The sequence below is a fragment of the Setaria italica genome, chromosome VII, assembly GCF_000263155.2.
Source record: "Setaria italica strain Yugu1 chromosome VII, Setaria_italica_v2.0, whole genome shotgun sequence".
Taxonomy (NCBI): domain Eukaryota; kingdom Viridiplantae; phylum Streptophyta; class Magnoliopsida; order Poales; family Poaceae; genus Setaria; species Setaria italica.
In genome coordinates, this window is record NC_028456.1 from 501404 (window position 1) to 510200 (window position 8797).

The following is an 8797-nucleotide window of genomic DNA, read 5'->3' on the forward strand; positions in this document are numbered from 1 at the left end:
AATGGCAGAGGTGCTGCGCAGGCCGGTTAGATCGATCCAGCAACCCGGTCAGACCGGTCTCCTGGGGTTTGGCCCGGATCAGTCGTTTGAGGGGGTAACGACCACACTTATGTGGTGGAGGATGGCTAGGTTTACGAGCAAACCAACAAAGGGATAACCAACGCGCTTACGTGGTGAAGAACGACTAGTTTACGAGCAAACTAGCAAAGGCCATCGAAGCTTGCGGGAGGGACCCTGTCAGGGCGTGGACGTCGCCGGCGTGCTCTCGGTCGACCAGCAAGCCTAGAACGCCATCTATGGTCGTGGAGAATAGTAGATGAACAGCATAGAGATTGGAAAAAGTATTAGGGTTGAGAAGATAAAAGTAAATTGATTCAATTGGGATGCCCTCAATTGGTTGTGACCCTTTATATTTCTAGGGTAGGCAGGTCTTACTCTATTAGGAGTCGAAGATTACATAAATCCTATGTCAAAACACAACTCCTAACTTGGACTAGGCTGGCTAGACCATCCATCCAAACCGGTCTGATCGGTCAGCTCAGGGCTAAAATCTTGTCGAAGCCATAACTCTCTCATCCAGACTCCAAATTAAGTGTTCCACATATACATTTTGATCGTCTCGACGAGCTCTACACAATGATGAGGTCCAATCTGTATTTTGAGCACTTTGTTTAGACCGGTCTGACCGGTTTGGTGACCGGTCTGGTTCGCCAGATCGACTACAGGACCAATAACCGGTCAGATCGCTTCAGTAGACCGGTCAGACCGGTTGGCTCTATGATATCAGCCATATCTGCTACTTTTGGTGTCGTTCCAGGTGCTGATTAATCCGTTTTAGCAAAATTACGTCCAGAGCATCCAAAATGGCCCTTTTGTCCTGCACAACTCATATTCAAGCCGAACTTGCAAAATACCCAGAGTTAGTAGTCTTAGCTTCACATATCTCGAGCCGTGCCATTTTTGGGCGTCAACAACTAGCAATGTTGAATTTGGTTGCAAAAGTTGGATTTGGAAGCATCAGGAACACGAAAGATTGCCAAGTATGTGATCTCATCAAGGAAAGTGTGGCCCTATCCTTGTGTGCTGAAAAGGATTGGTGTGAGGCACGAGCAGGATGCACCTACCAGGAACGCAGCTGTTTTGCCACTATCCATAATGAATAATTTGGCAGATTCATCTAAAATTATTCAAAAGCAGATGCCCTAACTTTTATCCCTGAGCAAATCTTTTTCCTCTACCGCGCTTGATTCCCCAATTCATTCTTCCGTGAGTTATGTCTCCGCGACCGAGAATAAGGAGTACCGAGGTCGAGGGACCACTGAGGGGGTGCGCTCTGCATATCCGCAAAAGCAGAAAACCGTGATACACCTAAGAAAGGAAATTGGAGGGAATACATTCCAAATCAACATGACCCTTCACTTTAAACTTTACGTCTGGATAAGAGGATGCTGATTGTTGTGCTACACCTAGCATCGGAATTGAATGTATAACATCATCAGGTGCGTTGAAAGTACAGTAACAGCAAAAATATATCGGAGTTAGCTTGGCTCAACCCGGCTCGACTCATTCTCTTTTTCTAACGAACCGAGCCAACGTTGTAGCTTGTTTGGTTTAATGAGCCGGTTTGAGCTGCTCGTGAGTTCAAGGACCTGACTAGCTCAGCAGTTGTGTGCGCAATTTGTTTATAACGATGTGTATCTAGTACTCATCGAACGATATGATGGACCGAAGAGTTTTTATGGCTAATGATAGTATTCTAACGGCGCTAATTTATATCGGTAGTTTATGTACTGACACATGATAGGGTCCATCAGCGCAGATTTATTTACTCAATCGTACTCGCGCTCAACGAAAGTCGATTAGAATAATAACATATTTTAACCTTTAAAAATATTCACAGGCATGTTGTGCAAGTTATCCGTGTTGGTTCTAACACATGCACAAGTACCCTTACTATATCATAACCCCAATATATCGTCGGCCGTTAGTCGGTATAAGTTTGAAAATACCGAACGACCATTCGTCGGTATAGCTGAGCAACGGACTGTTTGTCAGTATATCACGTAAGTACAGCTCATTATTCGACGGTATAATATATTAGATGTTCCATCGAATCATTAGTCAGTATAACCCAACGTACATTCAATACCCAACATATACATCCACCTATCCGTTAGGGTACGTTCCTTGGACCTATTTCCCTCCGCGCGCGCTTCTAGCCCGTGCTCGCGCGCACTCAGAGGCCCAGTGGCGCGAGGAACTTTGCCAAACCAGCCCACCGGTCAGCGTTATCACCGAAACCCAAACCTCACTTCTCCCCAATCTTCCACCCGCGCGCCGCCCTCACTCCGACCTCGGCAAAAATCAGGCGGCCGCCGCACGCTCGCTCCTCCCCAAATTCGCTCGGCGCGCTCCTCCGCCCTCGTCAATTCGCCGCCACGCCAGCTCGTCCCAGCCAAATCGCTCGCGCTCGCTGGTCCCTGCCAAATCCATATCCCCACCGCGCCTGCTCCATCTCCCCAAATCACCACCGTGCCCTCCCTCTCCCAACCTCACGCAATCTACTTCCTCCCCCAAATCTCGCGCCGCCTCCTTCGTTTGCTGCTAGCTCAGCCCTTGCCGCCCCAATCTTCTCCACGTTGCTTTTCCCTCGCCCCCGCAGCCTCAGTCTCCTGCATCGCCGGTCACTTTGCTGCAAGAACAAGGCGTCCTTTCCCCTATGTATTCGCTCAAGCTCGTCAACTGCGTGGAACTGGGGTCCATCCAAGTTTGGATTCCATCTTCGGCTGGTGAGTAACCCTAGCTTGCTCTAGCTGGTAGCACTAGGGATTCGTCCTATTACCCAAATCTATCCTCCATATTCAGTTACCCGCGGATCTGTGTGCAGGTGCTCCACCGTATGGGTTCATTGAGAAGACAAACAAGGCATTCTTGAATGGTAAGGATTCCTGATTGTGTTTAAATAAATGTGATACTGCACTAGCTTCCTGACTTGGGTTGTTCTGGGTTGTTCTATTTACTTACCACAGTAAAATACTGCATAATATAGTATTCCTATTATTTTGTCCCATACAGATTTCAGATAGATGCTGCTAATATTTCCTAGGTTCCAGTTCCACGCTAATCTTAGCAAGCAACCCCTGTTCAGAAAGATAAGGTAGGAAGCAATAGAGCGTTACTGAGAAATTCTCACTGCGATGATATTGCTACTCATTTATTTAATCTTTGGCGATATAGTGTTACTCAAACCTTCATTATGCTTTCAATATGAACAACCTTTTTTGCAGTTTTGAACATTCTGGGCCACCTTATCTACATAGATGCATAGTTGTTTATACAATATAGCAAAAGACAAAAACAAAAACATCTATCCACTTTACAAGTCCATACCCGATATAGAATTTCCTTTTGTGTACTCAGCACAGCCCAAATATTTCATAATTTAATGCGCCTAGAATTAAATATGAACAACTAAATCTTCAATGTTATGCTGCCCCTACAGTTCAGAGTTAAGCTTCATACTACTTCAGGTTACAGTTCAGATTCCTTTTATGCCTTTTGCCTAAGTACGACTGACATTCTGAACTCTTAACCTGCAAATCATGTTTCAGGGGTCTTTAATTTAGTCCCACTGAACTAAGTATATGGTTTCAATCAAGAAAAAAGGTGCAGCTGAGATTAGATGTTCCTATGCAAATATTTTTCCTTTTTTTTCATTTCATACTCTGCCAATCTATTTTGTTTTTGTTTTGCCAACAAGGTGCTGGTGTTGTAGATCATATTTATGTGCTACCGTTGCTTCTGTACATGTTGGATGACTCATGTTTTGACTACAGCTTAGAGCACCAACAATCAAACCTTTTTGTTCCTGGTCAAAGTATAGATTTCCATGTAGTACTAACAGTGTTCCTACTGTTCTTGGAATGTTAGGAGGCATTTTTTACTTTTCATCTTCCTTTGTGCTTTTAACTGCTATAGGTACTTACCTTACCTAAACGGCTAATGGGTGTTACCTTTTCAGCTTGACGGGTTTTTGGGAAGAAAGCATTTAAATCTACATTTCAATGAAATCAAGGTACTGAATGCTTATGCCAATTCTGGGACATGAATGCTCTTCTAATTCCTGTTTTCTATCTTTGGTAAACAATGCTAGACTGTAAGGTGATAATTTCACCCCGGGCACATGTAATCTTAAATATATGTTGTTCCGCTCGCATAGATGATGCTCTATTTGTCCATCTATTCAATCAAACCTATTAGATAAGGATGCTTTGATTGGTAAACATGTCAGTTAAAAGCTTCTGACCACAGCGAAGCCTTATAATATTGAGTCAGTTGTTGGGTACAGAAGATTGTGTGTTTGACCGTTTCTGCAGTCTACATCAACTCTGTGACATTTGGAGTAGAGTAGGAGGCCCAGTTGCGTATAGCATCATACCATAAGAGAAGACGAAGTAGTCAAAACAAACCTGCCATCATCCCATTTTTCCTCTCATATTAACTGAGTTCTTTTTTATTATGGAATGAATGCATCATGATTTTGGGATTAATTATTTACTGATAAATTCTTTTAATGCAGAGGCAATAGTTTTGATATGGATCTTGAAGAAGTTATGCTTATGGAAGCAATTTGGCTCTCTATACAGGTATGCCCGAACAAAAAATCGCTCATTAATTATATAGTTAGTATGCTTTGAAATGGTAACTATTTTGGTCATATACATTAATGATTTTTTTCCTAATGATGATACTCTTGTGATCTTCATCTGTATGATATCCCTGTTTCATTTCTTGATCGGTGTCCCTTGATGCATCATTCGTAATCGAGTGATGCAGTGTTCCTTCAAGGCCTGTTCTGTGTGAATCTAATTAGAACTTGGTTTCTTACTTATTATTTAAACCTGCATCAGTACCTATTTTCATGTAGCAACGCACTTCCATTTATGTAAATTTCATGGTTACTGCTGTGTGAATGGGTAAAAACAGGGTCGGCCATCTTGTCAACATATCTGCTTATCCATTTTGTGGTATTTGTTTCTTGCAACAGGATCAGGAAGCTTTGGGAAATCCAGGATGTGTTGCCACTACTCCACCATCAATTCAAAGGTCTTATGATGGTTCTATGACAACAACGGCTGAAGCAGCTTCTTCTGGCGGATTTGCCTGTGCAGTCGCAGCTTTAGCGGAACAACAGCATATTCACGGAGAGTCTTCTAGCACACCAACTTGCCAGACAACAAGGTTTGACACCCTCAGCAGATCAGACAGATCCTATACGGAGGATCCAAGCATAGTTGGGAGCAGTTCTTCAGACTCCAGGGTTGAGGAACCATCAAGCAGTAGGACACACCAAATAGTAGAGGGTGCCGAGTCTTCTAATGATCAGTGGTCAGAGATCGCTGAGGACGGTACTAGTCATGCTGGGTCTGATGTTACAGCGGAGGCCATTGCTGCCAATTCAGCCGCCTCAGTTCGAACTATGAATAGCACATAAAGCTGGACTAGAGGCCTATAAACACATGGTTCCAAATTCTTTCACTGCTCGATGAGCTAGCAGGTTTGTGCCCTTTAACTTCCAGTTAATTCATCAATACATGCTACTGAGAAAAGATTCACTGCAATGTTTATCTGGTTTCTGAGAAAACATGAGAAGGCTGATCGTATTTGTTATGTGCCTACATGAATGAATAAAAGCTTTGTATTATTAGGAGGGCATAAAAGGCTAAATCTACACATGCATAGGAAATACAACAATCAAAATAATTTAATGAATTGGGAAACTCTAACGAGCAATAATTTGTTGCCTTTTGAAATTGTAGATATGTTCAGGGTGCCTTTGGTTGGGCTTTTGAACCTGCCTTTGCTTTTGCAAAAGCCAACCAAAGGGCTAAAAAGCTCTATGTGCTTTTGCTCAAAAGCTGCTTTTGCTCTAGTACAAAAGCAAAAGCACCATCCTCCTACTTTCAAGTGCTTTGGGGTAAAAAATTACCCACTGCCACTGGTTATAAAGATAACGATTTGTTTTTGTTCCCGGATCTATTTCTCCTGCAGTTCTCCGTCACAACTGTCCGCCTCCCGCAGTCCTCATTCAAGCACCGCCCCCGGTCGCCGGCCGCCGCCCCCAGTCACTAGCCCACCGCCTGCCGACGTGGCCCCCTCGTCCCCGCGTCCAACCACTGGGGCAACTGGACCTGCCTCCTGACCACCGCTGCGCTGGGCATCTGGTCGGAGAAGCGGACCCCGGTGGGGAAGGCGCTGAGCGGGGCGCTGGTGAGCGTGCTGCTGGGTCTGACGGCCAGCAGTGCCGGCGTGGTGGCGGCGGACGCCCTGGCGTACCGCGTGGTGCTCGACTACTTCCTGCCGCTCGCCATCCCGCTGCTGCTCTTCCGCACCAACCTCCACCGCGTGCTCCACTCCACCGGCGTGCTGCTGCTGGCCTTCCTGCTTGGGTCCGGCAGTCGACGAGCAGAACGCTGTGAACACACAAGTCCCAGGTGCGTCCTTGCAGTTCTTGCTTGAACGATGTGACTGCTTGCATCCTGCCCTGATTTCACTTAATTTTTCTCTTTCCTTTTTCCATCAAATTTCCTGTTAATTGTTAAGGGAACTCGATTGGATTTTTGTTTTTCTTCTTTTTTTGTGGTATGAGCAGGTTACTACGCTGGGCATGTGCAAGGGAGGCGAGAACCTGCTGCAGAGCCCAACAACCCTGCTGACACTGCGGTTCAACAGAGCCGAGAACAAGACTTTCTTGCAAGAGGGTAAATGGTTTGATGCTTTGATTGCTGTAGGGACTATTTGGACATCAAATCGATCTGCTTCTATGCCTGGTCTGATGGTTCTCCGTTTGCTGTTATCAGGTTTGGATGCTTCGCTGGCAGTAGTGGAAATGCGAACTAAACCCATAGGACATCCCTGCTCGGAGCTCAGTAGAGGACTAGGCATCTGGATGGGTTGCAGGAACCTTTCAGATTCTCGGTTCTATGAAACTTGTTCTTCCGCATTTCCGTTGTAATTTTGGACCATATTACGGGCACAATGAGGTTGTTTCTTGTGTTACCATTGTTTTGTGTTACCATTGTTTTCACTAAGCCTACTTATGTAAACCAATGGAATTTCTTCCTATAGTACATGTCTGCGATGAATTGGAGCATCTTCCTACGGAGCACCACATACGAATTAGGAAACATGTTATTTTGTTGCGAGCAATTTGCATATAAACTTACCCACAGACCTTTAGGGGTATTATATTTAGGGGTATTATAGGTATTTTTTGAATAGCTTACAGTTCACGGCTGCTCTAACCAAACGGTCTTCTGCTTTTTTCCACAGTTACTTTTCCACAGCTCACAGCAGCTTTTCCAAGTCATAGCCCAACCAAACACACCCTTAATTGATTACTGAATTTTCTGTTGCTCGTAGTTCTCCATAGAACAGTTGGGAAATTGGACTTGAGAAATGCTTGAGGTAAAGTCTTTTTGAATTTGTTTTACTCTTCAGAATCCTTTGCATTTTACATCTTTACATGGTTCTATCCAGTGATAGCAAAAGTTTCTGTTGGCCTAAATTTCTAACATGGATAGTTGCAACTTTGCTCTTATGATTGTAGACAGTGCTGAGTTAGTAGATGAGGGCTCTATTGCTGAGCTTTTCCTCAAAAGATTCACTGCAATATCGTTTTCTAGGTAGCAGGGTAACATATACAAGATGCTTGTTCACACTGCTGCTCATACAATGTAGAGATCATTGTATTTCTTTTATCCTCAAAGTCAATGTTTGTAGAATGTTGCTGATTGCATACCAATGTTGGTTTCAGGAACTTCATGGTGGTGCCAGGCAGCAGCTTATCGACAACAAGGTGATCAAAGTGCTGATCCAGTGTTTGATTTGTTTTTTATTATATGGAGATGGCTTTATTGTTTTGGAGGCAAACAATCCAAATATGTAGCTAGGAAGTGTATGATTGATGGACATCATGAGCTACTGATGTTACGTGGCTACATGAATTGAATGAAAGCTTTCATAGCTAATGTGGTCGCTTTCATAGCTAATGTGGTCGCTTGCTTTGTGATGGATGTGTGTACATGGATATTAGATTAATCTTTATTTTGGATTTTTTTAATATATCCAAATAACCCGTTGAACTTTTGGTTGGTATAAACTCCTAAGAGCGTTGAACTGTTGGTCGGTATAAACTTGTATCGACGCCACTTATAATGACTTACAGCTGGGATCGGCAGAACTCTATACCGACCGATGATTCATCCTTACAACGACCTATATCGACTACAACGTAGTCGGTCCTGACAGGCTGTGGTATAGTGCCTCATTCGCATCAGCACCATGATAAGGCCCATCACTGGCACGAATGAGGCTGTCACGTATAAGGATCGCTGCAGTATTGGGTGTCTTAAATGGTAGGTTGCTCTAAGAACATAGCTGCATACTAAAGATTGTTTCCAAGAGAAACTTTGTTGGTGAGATTTCTAGAAATGATATGATTATCAAAGCCTTATTAGTCATTACCGTGATTATGTAGAAAGAACACAAAAGAATGATTCATATCGAGTAGCACACAAAGGGTGTTGGGGAAAAATATTAACGACCTCCTTATGCTCTTTAAACAACAATCATAAAAGCTCGGGCCCACCTGCGGCGACAGTGATCTCCACCGACCCGGCATGGGCAAGGAGCATTCCACTCCGCCTCGCCCGACCCATGGTCCCGGGGTCGGACACGCCCGACCTCACGCTGCGAGGCTCTGCCTCGCCCGACCCACGGTCCTGGGGTCGGATAC

General features: G+C 44.3%; 1 long non-coding RNA gene across 1 annotated transcript; it reads left to right on the forward strand.

Moving 5' to 3' along the window:
• The first annotated feature begins 2306 nt into the window (after window positions 1-2306).
• LOC101761676 lies at window positions 2307-8011 on the forward strand. Its single transcript, XR_215460.3, has 9 exons — window positions 2307-2789; window positions 2888-2938; window positions 4022-4075; window positions 4580-4646; window positions 5048-5557; window positions 6052-6494; window positions 6653-6761; window positions 6861-7467; window positions 7817-8011. It is a non-coding gene; the product is annotated as an uncharacterized LOC101761676 (long non-coding RNA).
• Window positions 8012-8797: the final 786 nt, after the last annotated feature.